The following is a 16,290-nucleotide window of genomic DNA, read 5'->3' as shown; positions in this document are numbered from 1 at the left end:
ACGAAGAAGAGGACGCGCGCACTCGGGCAGAGGCAAACCACATAAGACAACACCCCAGCGGAGACCGGCCGGAACTGACGTCGCCAAGGGAAATTCGTAGCCTTCTCAGGAAGTTACACTCCACATCTGCTCCAGGACCAGATGGAATTTCGAACGATCATCTAAAACACCTCCCCCGAAAACCGCTAGTTCTACTAACGAGAATATTCAACGCATGCCTGTTGAAGGAACATTTTCCCCCTCAATGGAAACTGGCCAAGATCATACCCATCCCGAAACCGGGCAAAGACCTCCTCCAGCCTGAGCACCACCGACCAATCAGTCTCCTTTCCACGATGGGCAAAACGTTTGAACGTGTCATCCTGGCCCGCATCAAGCCGCCCCTCTTGGAAAATGACGTCATTCGACCCGACCAATTTGCCTTTCAGCCGAAACTTTCAGCCGAAATCCAGCTGCTCCGGATCTCGGAACATCTTACCAACCAAATAAACCTAAATCACTACACAGCAGCCATTTTTCTGGATGTCCAACAAGCATTTGACAAGGTGTGGCGAGAGAAGCTCCTAAGCAAACTACGGAATACCACCGACATCCCCAACTGTTATATCAAGATCATCGACAGCTTCCTGACCAACCGCCGTTTTTATGTCCAACAGGCCGATCAACACTCCGACACCAAACCTCTCTCAGACGGCATACCGCAAGGATCCGTACTCTCACCCATCCTATTCACCATCTACGTGAATGACATGCCGAAATTACCGAACATTATGCTCGCACAATTCGCCGATGATACGGCTCTTCTAACCAGTAGCCGTTCATTAGATACAGCCATCACCCGATTACAGCACCAGATCGATATCCTTCTCCTGTGGGCAACGGACAACAAAATCAAAATCAACGCACTCAAGACGAAAGCCATACTCTTCACTCGCCGGAGACCGATTCTTCACCGTCGCCTCCAAATCAATGACCACGCCATCGATTGGTCCACCACAACAAAATACTTGGGGGTCACACTGGACCATAAACTCACATTTTCAGCCCACGTAAACGACAAAAGCCTCAAAATCATTCGCGCCATCCATGGACTTTACCCCTTCTTAGCAAGCACTGAACTGAATGTCGGGACGAAGCTCCGCATCTACCGAGCGACAATACTCCCGATGATGCTATATGGCTGCGCAACGTGGGGAATCACATCTCCCACCAACATACGCAAACTACAACGCTTGCAAAACCGGTGTCTAAGAATCATCCTCAAAGCGCCCAGGTGGTCCCGGATTAATTCCTTACACGATGAACTACAGATTTCACCTATCGATCAAGTAATCCAATTACACGTCCAGCGTCTCATCACCAAAATCGACGACTTAAGAATGTCGACAAGGCAACTCGAAGGAGTCGCGACCATCCAACCCGAACCCTGGCATAAAGTCAAGGTTCCTAGGGCCCTCACAACTCAATAAAAAAGCGAAGCAAAGGTATGTAGGGCACAAAGGACCCCTGTGAGCCCAAAGTCCTACAAACGATTACAATAAAGATATACAAATCCTACCTTTCAACCTTGGAAGTCCAGCCGCCAAAGGCGGTAGCACTTCGGCGACAACACCACACACAGGAAAAAAAAAAAAAAAAAAAAAAAAAAAAAAAAAAAAAAAAACGGCGCGGCGGCTATTCTCTGCCGTGCTTGCCGCCTTGCCGCTCTCTCGCTGTTCTGTTGTTGTGTGTACGCGCGTCGTCCGTCGAAATAATGGCAGATCAGGCGGCTACGAACGAGACTGCTGCGGCACCCGCCGCCACCGGCACGACGAAGAAGGCCAAGTCTGCGGCGTCTGCGAAGAAGCCGCGCGCCAAGCCTGCGCACCCGCGCACCTCTGAGATGGTGACGGCCGCCATCAAGAGTCTGAAGGAGCGCGGCGGCTCGTCGCTGCAGGCGATCAAGAAGTACATTGCCGCGCACTACAAGCTGGACGCGGAGAAGCTGGCGCCCTTTATCAAGAAGTACCTCAAGTCGGCCGTCGTGGCTGGCGAGCTGGTGCAGACGAAGGGGAAGGGCGCGTCCGGCTCTTTCAAGCTTGCCGGCGCCGGCGGCGGGGCGGCCGAGGGCGGCAAGGCTCGTGCCGGCGGTGCGAAGAAGAAGCGCGCCGCTCCGGCCAGCAAGGAGAAGAAGGGCGGCCGCGCGGCCGGCGCAAAGAAGGCTGGTGGCGTGAAGGCGGCGACCGGTCGGAAGGCGGGCGCCGCCAAGAAGGCGTCTGCGGCGTCGGCGGCTCCCGCGGGTGCGAAGAAGGCGGCTGCGGCCAAGCCGGCCAAGGCCAAGTCGCCGTCGAAGGCGAAGAAGGCCGCCAAGGTTCCGACGAAGAAGCCGAAGGCGCCGCGCCCGAAGAAGGCGACGACGCCGTCTAAGGCGAAGGCGTCGCCCAAGAAGAAGAAGTAAAGTAGTAAAGTTAAAGAAAGGCAAGGGAAAGGGGTTGGCGCTTGACGCCGTCGTCCCCCACCCCCCTCCCCCGCGTCGTCTTAGTGGCGCGCGATGGCACGGCTGCGGCTGTCGCGCGGCCCAAAACGGCCCTTCTCAGGGCCATCAAAGGACGTCGGGAAGGCGTTGATTGTCGTGCATGCGCCGGTGTGGTTGGTTTTGTGTGTGACCCTTGTGGGTACTGTTTGCGTGCCGTGGTGGTTGGATTGTGGTGCCGGTGGCGGTAGGCGGCGGCGCGCGGTAGCGGAGCGGTTGTGGCCGTTTGTTGGTCTTTTTTTTGTTTGTTGTTGTTTTTTTTTGCGGCGGCCGACGTTTGGTTGCTCGCGTATGTTTCTGGAGACTCTTGTTTGTTTGTTTGTTTGTGTGTGTGTGTGTGTGTGTGTGTGTGTTTGCTTGCTTTGCGGATGTCGTGTCTTTTGTGTGTGTGTTTGTCTCTCTCTCTTTGAAAGCGGCGGGGGGACGTGAGACGTGGCAGTGGCCGGCGGGAATTGGGAAGGCGCGGTGGCGTTGACGTTGTAGTGTAGTGTAGCGTAGCGTGCGCGCGCCTCGGAGACGACGGCGGCGGCCAGCCACCCGTGGTGTGTGGTGACGTCGTCCGGCTGTTGTGTGTGTATTGTGAAGGGATGGGACGACGTCGATTGTTGGCGAGAGCGGCTGTGGACGGGAGGGGAATTGGTTGTTGTTGTTTTGCGGGGCGGCAAGACCGACAAAAGTTTTGCTCGCGACGGAGAGATGTTAGTGGCCCTGAAAAGGGCCGTTTTTGTTGGGCGGGCGCGCGTGCGCGGCGCGGTTTCTAGGCGCGCTCGCCGCGGATGCGGCGCGCGAGCTGGATGTCCTTGGGCATGATGGTGACGCGCTTGGCGTGGATTGCGCACAGGTTGGTGTCTTCGAAGAGGCCGACGAGGTAGGCCTCGCTGGCCTCCTGCAGGGCCATGACTGCGGAGCTCTGGAAGCGCAGGTCGGTCTTGAAGTCCTGGGCGATCTCGCGCACTAGGCGCTGGAACGGCAGCTTGCGGATGAGCAGCTCTGTGCTCTTCTGGTAGCGCCTGATTTCCCGCAGGGCGACGGTGCCCGGCCTGTAGCGGTGGGGCTTCTTGACGCCGCCGGTGGCGGGCGCGCTCTTCCTCGCCGCCTTGGTGGCGAGCTGTTTGCGCGGCGCCTTTCCGCCGGTGGACTTGCGGGCCGTTTGCTTTGTGCGGGCCATAGCGGTTAGCGGCGTGGAGGTGCGTGCGGTACACGAAGCGTCCGGTGCTGCCTTGACAACGGGCCCGCGCGGCCCCGCGCCGCGCTTATATGCCCTCGGTGCGCGTGGTGGGGGGAGGGCGGGCCAGAGTCTATATAGGGGGGCGGCGGCAGAGAGCTCGCACCGTAGCCGACTCGCTAGCGCCGGGTGAGGAGCTGGCGCTTGTGTTTTTTCGCTTGCTTGCTTTGAGGAGGAGGAGGAAGGAAGAAGAATGACAGGCCGCGGCAAGGGAGGAAAGGGGCTGGGCAAGGGTGGCGCCAAGCGGCACCGCAAGGTGTTGCGCGACAACATCCAGGGCATCACGAAGCCCGCCATCCGCCGCCTGGCTCGCAGGGGCGGCGTGAAGCGCATCTCTGGTCTGATCTACGAGGAGACCCGCGGAGTGCTGAAGGTGTTCCTGGAGAACGTGATCCGCGACGCGGTGACGTACACTGAGCACGCCAAGCGCAAGACTGTGACGGCCATGGACGTGGTGTACGCCCTGAAGAGGCAGGGGCGCACCCTGTACGGTTTCGGCGGTTAGGCAGGCAGGCAGCCAGCCAGCCGGTGTGCTGTGCTGCGTTGTGGCCTTCCCGCGGCCGTGCCGTGCCCGTGCTTGGTGGGAGAGACGAAAACGGCCCTTTTCAGGGCCACCACACTGTTCGGAGATTGAAAAGTGCGAAAGAGTCTGTGTTGTTTGTTTGTTTGTTGTTGTTGTTGTTGTTGTGGTGCTGTGCGTGCGTTAGTTTTTGAGTTTGACGCGATGGGCGCGGCTGAGTCCAGTGTGTGCGTGGTTTGTGTTGTTTGTTTGTTTTTGTTTTTTTTTTTTTTTTTTTGTGGCGTGGGCATAGGCGGGCGGGCCGGATCGATCGATCGGATCAGCTGTTTGGTTTTGTCTGTGCCTGTGTGTTTGGAGCGCGCGGCGGCCGGCGTGTCGTCGTCGGACCGTTTACGCGCTGTGTGTGCCACGCGCGCCCCTTTAATTAAAACATTATAATGCTAACAATGATCATCACACTATCGGTGTATTGATGTCGTTGTCGTTTGGAACGCGACTCTGTGCGTGCGCGGAGGGGTGCAGAAACAAACAAAAAAAAGACAAAAAGAGAGAAACCACAAAATGTGTGCGCGTTCGGCCGCACGGGCCGTGGACAAGATGGCGGACGTGCGCCGGCGCTGGCTGTGCAATGTATGTATGTATGTATGTATGTATGTGGACGTGTTGTGTAAAGTGCGGCGAGCACGGACGACGGAAACTTTGCTTTGGACGTAGGTTTGTGTGGTGGCCCTGAAAAGGGCCGATTGTTGTGAGCCGAGCCGGCAAGGCAAAGGCGCGTTTGCGTGCAGGGAGCACGCAAGCGCAGCGCCGCGCTCTCTGTTTAGGCCTTCTTCTCGGTCTTCTTTGGCAGCAGGACGGCCTGGATGTTGGGCAGGACACCACCCTGTGCGATGGTGACGCCCGACAAGAGCTTGTTGAGCTCCTCGTCGTTGCGGATGGCGAGCTGCAGGTGGCGCGGGATGATGCGCGTCTTCTTGTTGTCGCGGGCCGCGTTTCCGGCCAGCTCGAGCACCTCAGCCGCGAGGTACTCCATGACGGCGGCGAGGTAGACGGGCGCCCCGGCGCCGACGCGCTCGGCGTAGTTTCCCTTGCGCAGGAGGCGGTGGATTCTGCCGACCGGGAACTGGAGCCCAGCCCTGCTTGAGCGGGACTTTGACTTGCCCTTGACTTTGCCTCCCTTTCCGCGTCCGGACATGGCGTTTGGCTAGTTGAAACACGTAACGTAACGGTGCGAGCCGCAGCGAGTCGAGCAGCGGAGTGCGTGGCGGCGGGACTATGCTGCTGCTTACATCTAATACTTTCTCCTCTTTGGAGAAGTGTGAGGGGGAGTTTGTAGCCTTTCGGCTTTTACTCCCCTGTGTACTTGTGTGTATGATTATTTCTGTATTTTTTTTGGTGTCTATGAAATGTGATGTTTGTTCTGTGTGAGTCTGGTACTTGCCTGAGGTTTGGCGAGATAATTGTAGTGGTTTGGGTAGGAGCAGGATTTGGGAATGGATATTGGGATTTTTCTCTTCGACTTAGTCGTCGAAGATCGTCATAGGGCGCTTATGCTTATCGCGGGACATGTCATACCGACCTAGGGAGTGGATGAGTGCATTTCCGGATCTGGAAGAACCCTCATAGAAGGCCCTTGCCAGATCCTGGAAACGCTCTCTCAGGAGTGGGATTTCGGCTGCGGCGTGCAAGTCGTCCGTAGGGAATCCGAGAGGTAGGTGCAATGCCCTTCTGAGGGCGCGGTTCTGCAGCCTCTGGAGTCTGTCCAGGTGCTGCTTTGCCGCGTATCCCCAGACAGGGCACGCATACTCCATTACCGGCCGGATCAGGGCCTGGTATACATTTACTGCTACTGGGCAAGGAAGGGAGCTGGTTGTGTTCAGGATAGGGTATAGGATGGACATTCTGGCGCAGACCTTCCTGTGGACCTCGTCTATGTGGGGTTTCCACGTAAGTCGAGAGTCCAGGGTTACACCAAGGTACTTGGCGGTTCTGCGCCAGGGGAGTTGGGTTCCATTTAGGTGAAGGTGGAGGGGGGGACGTTGAGGAGGTACGCGCCTTCCGAGCCTGCGGGTAATCAGCATTGCCTGTGTCTTCTCCGAGTTGATGGTGATGCGCCAGCGACGGGCCCAGGTTTCTGTGTCATCTAAAACCCTTTGTAGCCTACGAATGACCAGGTCCTTGTTCGCGTTTCTCGTGTAGAAGGCTGTATCGTCAGCGTACTGCGCAGTATGCACCAGGGGGGCCGTTGGAGTGTCCGCAGTGTACAAACTGTACAATACGGGCCCCAGGACCGATCCCTGTGGCACCCCAGCACGAATACGCCTTCTGGTGGAGGTGGCAGTTTCTACTTTGACGGAGAAAGTCCTATTGGTGAGATAGCTCTTGATCAGCTGAACTATACTCCCAGGAAACCCTTGTGTGTACAACTTGTAGAGTAGCCCTCTATGCCATACTGAATCAAAGGCTTTGGCTACGTCTAGTAGCACTATCCCGCAGTAGCCTCTGTGGTTGAAGCCCTCCGTGGCTGCTTCAACCACTCTCATGACCTGTTGTGGGGCAGAGTGGTTCTGCCGGAATCCGAATTGGAAATCCGGCAGAATTTGCTCTCTGGTAATATGTTCTTGTATGGGTCTTAGCAGGAGGCGCTCATAGATCTTGCTGAGAGTTGGCAAGAGGCTAATCGGCCTGTAGTGCTGCGGGAATAGAGGGTCTTTACCTGGTTTGTGTATCGCGACCACTTCCGCATGTTTCCAGCAAGCTGGGAAAATACGGGAACGAGTAATCTCGTTGAGGACGTTCGCGAGGTGTGTGATCGCTGTGGGTGGGAGTTTTTTGACTAGCTGGTTTGTGACACTATCGTGCCCTGGCGCCTTTTTTGTAGGTAGGGACCTGATTACTCTTGCCACGTCCTCGGGGGCAAAAAGTATGGGTTCGTCCTCTGGGTCCTCCTCAGCATTGAGGAAGACAGCCAGTTGACGACTAACTACCTCTTCATGCTCTTCATCCTGGGGTTCTGCCGTTTGAAACTGCTTCTCGAAGGAGTCGGCGAGGGCGTTGGCCTTTCCAGCATGGCTGTAGACCAGTCCACGCTCGCCATGCAGTGGCGGCATCCTAGCGCGTCGTTTTGTAAACTGTTTGGTCGCTTGCCATAGTGTATGGTCGTCTACTTTGAGAGCTGTGAGGCGGTTTTGCCATTGCTGGTTTCTGTGCTCATTGAGCGCTACCTTTAGTTCTCTCTGTAGACGATTGAGCAGCCTCCTGGTGGCCTGGTTTCTGGTGATCTTCCACTCTTTTGCCACTCTGTTCTTGTGTCGAATTTGAGCTAGCAAGTGTTCCGGGAGCTGTATTTGCGGCGGAGGGCCATCCCTTTGTGGAGGGGTGGCTTCTTCCGCTGCCTGCAAGATGGTGCCTGTTAGGTCTTGTAGCGCTTGTTCTACTGTTTCCGCAGTAGGTGGCGGAGCGCGAGCGATATCAGAGGCGACAGTTTCTTGGTATCGCTCCCAGTCTGTACGTTTGTACGACGTCTGGTACCGTGGGAGTGCTACCCATTCTCCCACATCGACCTCCAGAATCACTGGGTTGTGGTCGGAGGACATTCTGTTGATTGTCCTTGCGGCCACAAACCCTGCGATCCTCCTAGTGAGAGCTATGTCTAACACGTCGGGCCTGGCTCCATTTTTTGGAAAATGTGTGGGCTCGACTGGACCCCATGTTTCGAAGTGGTGGGTGCGCGCTAGTTGTTGCAGTTTGGCGCCTGCTCTGGAGGTTACTCTAGAATTCCAGTCAGGATGTTTGGCATTGAAGTCTCCCCCTATTATGAGTTTGCCTTCAATTTGCCCTAGAGCAGCTATGTCTCCCTCATCTATCTGGTCATGTGGGGGTCGGTAGACTGCGACAATTGTTAGGGGTCCAGTGGCAGTGGTTACTTCCACCGCTACTGCTTCGATTTTGTTGGTAGCTGGTAAGAATACCTGGTGGTGGGGGATCCCTCTTTTTACATATATGGCCACTCCTCCGCCTTGGGTTGGCCTGTCTTTACGGTAGGTAACGTAGTTGGGAACTGTCGCTTTTATTCCCGGCTTTAGGTGGGTTTCCCCCATCATGCATATGTCGATGGAGAACTCCTTCATGAGTTCTCGGAACTCGACCTCTTGATTAACAATGCCGTCTGCGTTAAAGACGCACATTGTCAGGCCTTGAATATTCGGTCGTCTATTCATGTTGGGGTTTTGATACTACTGAGGAAGTCGCAGAGGGGAGCGACTGCTGGACTGTTGCCTGAAGGGCGACGAGGATCTGTGTGTTCTGCTTCTGGGCTTCCCTGAATTCCTTCATCATTTCCATGACGAGGTTCATGGTCTGCACCATTACGCCTAACAACTGATCCATGGGGGGGGAGTGTGTGTGGGGTTCCCTAGATCTTCCCCCGTCATGGTGGACCTGGTCATTGTTGCTGTGTGTTTCCCGGTGTTGTTCTTGTGATAGCGTCTGGTGTTGTGGTGATTGGGCCACGCTTTCATGGTTCCTCGGAGGAGAAACCACTTCCGCATATGTCGCCCTCGGTGTGTCCGGCCTTGGTTTTCCCCAGGCCTTGTCTGTGTGTGTTGTAATGTTTCGGTTTCTTGTGTGTCTCGATGGGTTCATGGTGTTTTCTTTTCGTGTGTGGGGGGCGGCCTTTGCGCCCTTTGCCTGCTGTGTGTGTCTTTTATGGACCTCACAACCTTGGTAGCCCGCTGTGTGGTTTTTGCCACACAGCGCGCACCTTATTTGCGGGTCCGTGTGTTTTATGTTGCACGTTCGTGTGTCATGGGCCTCGGCGCATTTTCTGCACCTCACTGCCATTGAGCAGTGTGCCGCAATGTGGTTGAGGCCCTGACATCTGAAGCACTGCACCGTCTTGTTTTTGCGGCGCAGTGGTTCAGTGGTCACAGGGACCGCCAGGATCGTCTTAATGTCCCTTCTGTTCTGTGGGACGTCTGGCAGTGTGACCTGATACAGGGGCCATTTGCTGCCTATGTTTCCCATCTGTTGGACCGCCTTGACGATGTACCCCTGGGCAGTCAGGTCCGTTTTGATCGCCTGGGGGGCCACTCGTCTCGGTAGGTCTCTGATGACTATGTTTCTGTTTCGTGTTTTTGTTGTGGGGAAAGTGTAGTGAGGTATGTTTTTGCTGTTGAGAAGTGTTTTTGTTGTGTTGTAGTGCTCGAGTGTGAGTAATGTTATTTTTATTTTGTCACCACCGGCAGGTTTTGCTTTGAAATTGCCTCCCCCGATTGCTGCTTTTAGCATTTCGAAGAGTTCCTCGTAGTTCCGAGTGAACTCCGCGACGATCGGAGGGAGGTGGTGGGTGACCTGGTTTTGTGTTTGCGTTGTTTCTTGCGGTGTGTCTGGCTCATCAGCCACCGCCTGGAACCTGTTCGGGGTGGGTTCCAGTCCCCGGGCCGGCGGGAGCCTCGGCTGGCGAAACGTTTTCTTCGCCAGCACGAAACCATCCGTATCCTGCCCGGTTTCGTGGTTCCCTTCCAGTGCCGATGTTTCCTGGTCCCCTCCCAGGACGACGACAGGTGCTGTCGGGGGCGCTGACTCCTCAGAGGGTGTGGAAGTGGTTGGGGTGGTGGTGGTGGAGTGTTTTTTCCCCTTGGAGTGCTTCTCCTTCTTGTCCTTCCTTACACGCCGTTGCTTGGATGTGGTGGACTTGAGTGGGGGGGATTTGAGGAACTGGGATCGGGTAGGGGGTTGGGTGGCAGTTGCGGGTTTGGGGAGGATTTTAGCCGGCTGACTGGACTTCTGCTTGCCATTCAGGTTACGGATGTGATCAGCAAGGAGGCCACAGCTGTTGGCAAGCAGGAGAGGGCTGAGGAGAGGGGAGGGAGGGGCGGGATCGCAAATCCTGACGATGTATTTGTCTGTCTGCGTTTTGTGTGGTTTTGCCATGTCGGTAGCGGAAAGGGGGCTTGCTGCCAGGTTATTGTCAGTTGCAACTTTTGTTGGCACCGTTGGGTTTTCCGGTTGCAGAGCTGACCCTAATAGCACGATGGCAGACGCGGAATTCTGAACGGGGGCGGCGGAAAACCTCTCTGTGGTTCCGCGGCCCGCTTCCAGGTCCTGGCCTACTTTTTCCCTATTCTTGGGGGGGGGCAGAGACTGACTCTGCGGCAGCCGAAGTGCTCGAGACGGCCGGCCGCGCGGCCCGCGGCAACAAGAAGGCGCGCCTCGTGTCATCGGCGGAAAGAGACCGCCGCGACCCCAAGGCGCCACCCAAGCTCGGCATATCACGACGACGAGGAGACACGACAACTCTGCCAGGCGACGCCATGCAAAATTTTATCCCTGTGCCGTCCGTGCTAAGACCTCGACGCAAGTGCCCGTCAATGTTTTAATAAAGACAAAGCCGGTGAACACTCCTGTTTGTACTCCCGTGCAAGCGGGGGCCTATGGCTGACAGTATGCGAGTGAGAGGAGCGATGCTCAACCCTCGACTTTTTTTTCATTCCACCACCGGAAGGGTGGGGTGGGCTCATATAGGGCTTACTGCCCGTTTGGAGCCTTAGTTTATCTTACGTTATTCTGTGGTGACACAATTTATTTATTGTAATTTGGGGGAGGTATCTAAAATTTATCTTTTGTAGTTTACTTTTCTTCGTTTATTTTTGTTCTTATTTGTTTTCTTTCTTTGTTTGTTTGTTTTGGGGAGAATACACAACTCCGGCATTTGCCTTACGGCTGAGGGAAACCCCTGAAAACCTCAGCTGGAGTCAGGTGAAAGTCCTTAGAGTCTTCTATTATGTCTTTTATTTATATATTTTATTCTGTTGTTAGATGTTTAGGCAGATCTTTGTTTTCTGTTATTGCTTTTATGTCTTCATGTTTGTCTGGGTATTCTTGTTCAGTTGCTATTGCTATAATGTGAGGCGGGTAAGGGTATTTATATGCCGGTGCATTTAAATGGTATGGTATTGTCGTGATTAACGTCTTGATGTCTTCACTAGTTGTTAATCTGTCATTTCCATATGTTGCCATTTGTTTTTTAATTCTGTCTTTTATTGAGTCTATTTCGAGTGTATTGTGAAGTGTTGCTGTTGGTTCGTATTGTATTTGCGCTAGTTTCCTTAATTGTCTTCTGTCTGTAGCCTTTATCCTGTTGCACTGTGTGGTTGTGCCGCCCCACACTACTGCTCCGTACTCCATTATTGGCCTTACGTACATTTTGTATAAGTGCAAGACTGTTCTTGTGCTTGCTCCTCCGTTCCTGTGTTTGAGTAATTGTATTCTGTTTGCTTTGGCGTTGGCTATGCTTATTTTCTTGGTTGTATTTTTCTCCCAGTTTAGTATCCTGTCGAAGTCCAGTCCTAGGTATTTGGCGGTTGGACTTGGCTTTATCGTTTGTCCCCATAGCGATATTTTCACATCGTCTGGGTTTTGGGGTCTATGTCTGGTCAGGTGTCTGTGTTTTATTACCAGTACTTGCGTTTTTGTAGGATTAGGGCGGATCCTCCATGTTGCTAGCCATTTTTCTAGTATTTTGACATATCTGTTTGTTTTTATCGTTATCATCTCGGTGGTTGCTGCTTGGCACCAGAACGCCGTATCGTCGGCATACAGGGCTATTTGTTCGTTGATTCCGGTCGGTTTTGGAATGTCGGCTGTATAGAGATTGTAAAGTAGAGGTGAGATAATAGCCCCTTGTGGTACACCTGCTTTGGGTTTTAGTGTGTCAGAGTAAGTGTTTCCGACTTTTACTACGATCTGTCGTTCTGTAATCATGTTGTTTATTAGTTGCACTATTTCTTTCGGTATGTTATGTTGTAATAGTTTCTTTAATAGCCCTGCATGCCATACTTTATCAAAAGCCCGTTCTATGTCGAGCATCAGTACTGTTGAGACCAAGCCTGTGTTTATTGCTTCGACACTGTTACTAACTAATCTTAATATTGGGTCAATTGTACTTCTATTTTTACGAAAGCCCGCTTGTTCTTCTGGTAATATGCCTGTTTTGTCCGCGTATTTCTGGATTCTCTGCGTAAGGATTGCCTCGAATGTTTTTCCGATCACCGGCAGTAACGTTATCGGTCTATATGATTTTGGGTCGTGTTTCGGTTTTTGTGGTTTCGGTAGCATACGTATTTGTCCTTGTTTCCACTGTTGCGGTGTCTTTTTGAGCCTTATTATGGCATTAAAGAGTTTCTGTAGTGGCGGTATTATTGTTTGCGGTGGTATCATTCTGCTACTCAGCGAGTAGGGTGGGGGTCCCTTTATGGGCTCGGGTGCGGCGGCCGGTTGCGCGCGCGCCCCATTGGTCGGCGGCCGCAACAGGGCGAGCTGGTAAAGGTGCGGTGTTGCGGTAGCGGCGGGTGCCTCTGTGTGGGGAGACGCTGACTAGAGCGGAGCGCTTGCTGCTTGCTGTTGTACGTTCGAGATGCCGCCCAAGACTAGCGGGAAGGCCGCCAAGAAGGCTGGCAAGGCGCAGAAGAACATTTCGAAGGGAGACAAGAAGAAGAAGCGCAAGAGGAAGGAGAGCTATGCCATCTACATCTACAAGGTGCTGAAGCAGGTGCACCCCGACACGGGCATCTCGTCGAAGGCGATGAGCATCATGAACAGCTTCGTGAACGACATTTTCGAGCGCATTGCGGCCGAGGCGTCTCGCCTGGCGCACTACAACAAGCGCTCGACCATCACGTCCCGCGAGATCCAGACGGCTGTGCGGCTCCTGCTGCCTGGCGAGCTGGCCAAGCACGCCGTGAGCGAGGGCACGAAGGCGGTGACCAAGTACACGAGCTCCAAGTGAGGGGGTTAAGGCTCTAGGGAGCTCCCTCCGTTGCGAGAGCGGCAAAACGGCCCTTTTCAGGGCCACCAAATTGCCTTTGCGGGAAGAGCGGAATTGTTGTTTGTGTGAGGCGGCGCATAGCTACCCGGTTTGGTTGGTTGCGAAGCAGCGGGTGGTGGTGGTGCTGCTGTGCCGTGGTCTCGAATGTGGTTATGCGTGCACGAGTCTTGGCGTGGTTGGTTGGTTGTTTGTTTGTCGACACACAGACAGGAGGTGTTGTCTGTGTCGCTGATTCCTTTCCCTTTCTTTGTCTCTGTCTGCCCGGTTAGTCACGTGACTGCAATTGAAACCCCTCGCGATTGTTGGATGTCACCGTTAGGGCCGTCTGCGGGTTTGTTTGTTGTCACATCATACATACATGATGGCGAGGGTGAAATGTTGTGTTGCCGTCTACTATTCCCTTTGCTGTACGGCGTGGAGGTGTGTTGGTGACGTTTTAAAATGGACGTGTCTTTACTAGTCATTAAGAAGACGCAAGAATTGTACGGGCGGGTGGGGTAGGCGACACGCACGGTGGTGTACCTATTTATTTGGCCCTTGATTTTGATAGCCGTTTCTGCAGTTGATTGAATGATTGATTGTTGTGCGCACGCCGGTGTCGTCATTCAAGGTGCACGTGTGTTCGGTTCAGTGACGGTAGACGACGACGGTCGTTGTTTGTTGTTGTGGGCGTACACGCGGTTGTCTGTGTCCCCCGGTGAAATGGCCGGTTTGTCGGTGATGTGATCCGATCCGGCGGCTCTGAGTAGCTGTCTATCGGCATCATGGCAACGTGTCGGTCTGAACACCCGTCTCACTGTGGCACCGTCGGCGCTGCGAACGGTGACGAAAGGCTGACTGTGATCGGTCGAATGTCATGTCTTGTCTGGGCAGAACGTGTGGAATGAGCAAAAAAAAAAAAAAACTGTGGGGACGGAAACAATGGTGGGGAGGAGGGGAACGAAAATAAGAAAACGAAACGAAACGAAGAAAAAGAAGAAGGAGAAGCAATCACCGGAAAACGAAACGGGGGAAGAACGGAGAGGCGCTGTCTAGAGCAACGGAACGTTCCCGTGCATTGCAGCCGCACTGAAATGCGTTTACGGCGCGGCTGCAAGTGTCGGCCGTGGTGACGGCTGAATTGCATTGCCTTCCCGGATGCAACGTTCGCCCGATATGGCTCGGAGGAAGAATCTATGAGAGAGTGCCTTGCCCTTGCCGTTTCGTGTGCGGTGTAGCGAATGATGTGTGTGTGTGCGTGTGTAGTGGGGAATGGATGGTCGATAGCTGCCGTCACGGTCGAGATAACGCAGTCAAAGGTGTCGCGAAAAAAAGTGTGTTAGCCGTGGTTGGTTTGTGTGTTTGTTTTGTTTTGTTTTTAAAGAGAAGGGACGAGAGAAAGAAGGTAGGTGGAGAGTGCGTTGCGTGTTGCGAACTGCGTCCGTGAATACGGCAGTATTTGGTGGTGGGCGTGCCCTTGCATGTGGCCCGGAAGGCGTGTTCGTTTCGCGGTAGTGTGGACGGGTGAGGGGCACGCGTAACGCTGCGCTGCTGGCATATTCGGGAGATGGGAGGGGGCGAAAGGAGAAAGGAGGCGCGGAGGGCGCGTTGTGGGTGGTTCGCGCTGCGCTCGGCGGTTGTGCAACAAATGTGTTGCCGGGAGGGGGACCGTTGTTGTGGTGGTGCGGTTGTAGCCTCAGACGCGGCTGGCAGTGAACAACGTGAGACGACGGATGCGTGGCTGGGGCGGCGCATGTCGCCGGTGCCACGCCTTTAGAGCCGCGTGGTCGGGGTGTGCGCACCGCGTGTCGTGTTGCGAGACATCATATGTGCTGCTGCGCACCGGTGGCGTGGCGTGGGGGCGAGGAGAGCGAGCCGCGCCAGTACCGCGCGGTGTGCTTGTGTGCGCCGGAGAATGGCACACTGCGCCTGCCCGTTGAGGAGGCTGATGGCCGTGGTGTGGTGGAAATGGAGCGCGTCGGACGTGTACCAATGAGAAAGAGAAACAAAGCAAGCAACCACGAACGAAAGGTGGAGGGAGGCATTGTGTCACATGTGGCGGTGGGGAAAAACGAAAAAAAAAAACAAAAAAAAAACAACAACAACAACAACAACAACAACAACAACAACAACAAAGACGTTAAGAAAGAGGAGAAACAAGAAAGACAACGAGTCGTGCGTTCGCGAGGGGGGTGGGTGTGCGCGCGTAACGCCGGTACGCGCAGTGCGGAGCCCAACGGCTGTGTCGTCGGCCGAACGGGTGCGGGAATAGAGGCCGCGTCGGCACGGAGAAGGAAGGAAGGAAGGAAGGAAGGACGCACGCGCGCTGCGGCGTTGGCGCGGTTTGCGGCTGGCGCCTTTGGTGGCAACGGCCAGGACAAGCAGCGGTGTATGGTGTTGTGCGGGGCGGACAGGGGCGGCGGTGGTGGACGGGGAGGAGGCGAGGCGAGGCGAGGCGAGGCGAGGCGGTGGCGTGTGTGGTACGGCGAAAACGGGACGGACGGCCGCCGGCGGATGTTGAGAGGCGCCGCCCGCGCACGCACGCAGACACACAGAAAGGAAGAACGAGAAAGGAACAAATGGAGGGGGCGAATGTGGAGGTGCGGGGAGGGGGAGGCGGTGGCGGTGGTTGTTTGTGGGCATGTGGTGGGAGAGAAGGGCGGGGGCGGAAGGACAGAGGCGCGAGGCGACAGCCTGCTTGTTGCTTGCCTTGCGTCTTTTTGTGTTTTTTATTTTGTTTTTATCCTGTGGTCGCCTTGGAGCCTGTCGGTCCCGTCCGTGTGTGGCCGCGCTGTGGGTGCGTGTATGTTTGTACGTTTCGTTTTTTTTGTCTCCTTCTGCAGCAGAGGCGGCCAGCAAATGCGTGCGGTTGGATGGATGGGCGGCCACGGCACGGCACCGCACCGCACCGCACCGGTGCCCAAGGAGGAGACGCTGGCGGCGGGCCACCCGCGGATGCGGCCGGCCGGGGCTGTGTGCGCCGCTGCAACAACAACGAGTAAACAAGACGAAGACGAAGCGGATGGCTGGTGAGTGCATTTGGGCGGTAGACAAGGCAGTGTGCGATGTGGCGTTGTGACGGGGGTGTTTTGCTCACGCGGCCTCGTTGTGTTGATGCGCAGGAAGACGAGATGCGGGCAGACGCCGTACAGAGAGACGAGCCCGGTCTGCAGCAGGATGTGTGGCGCGCCGAGTGCAGAGCAGCGCGCGCCGGCTGGGCTGGGTTC

Source organism: Schistocerca nitens, chromosome 9 (genome assembly GCF_023898315.1).
Source record: "Schistocerca nitens isolate TAMUIC-IGC-003100 chromosome 9, iqSchNite1.1, whole genome shotgun sequence".
Taxonomy (NCBI): domain Eukaryota; kingdom Metazoa; phylum Arthropoda; class Insecta; order Orthoptera; family Acrididae; genus Schistocerca; species Schistocerca nitens.
Note: the sequence above shows the minus strand (reverse complement) of the source record.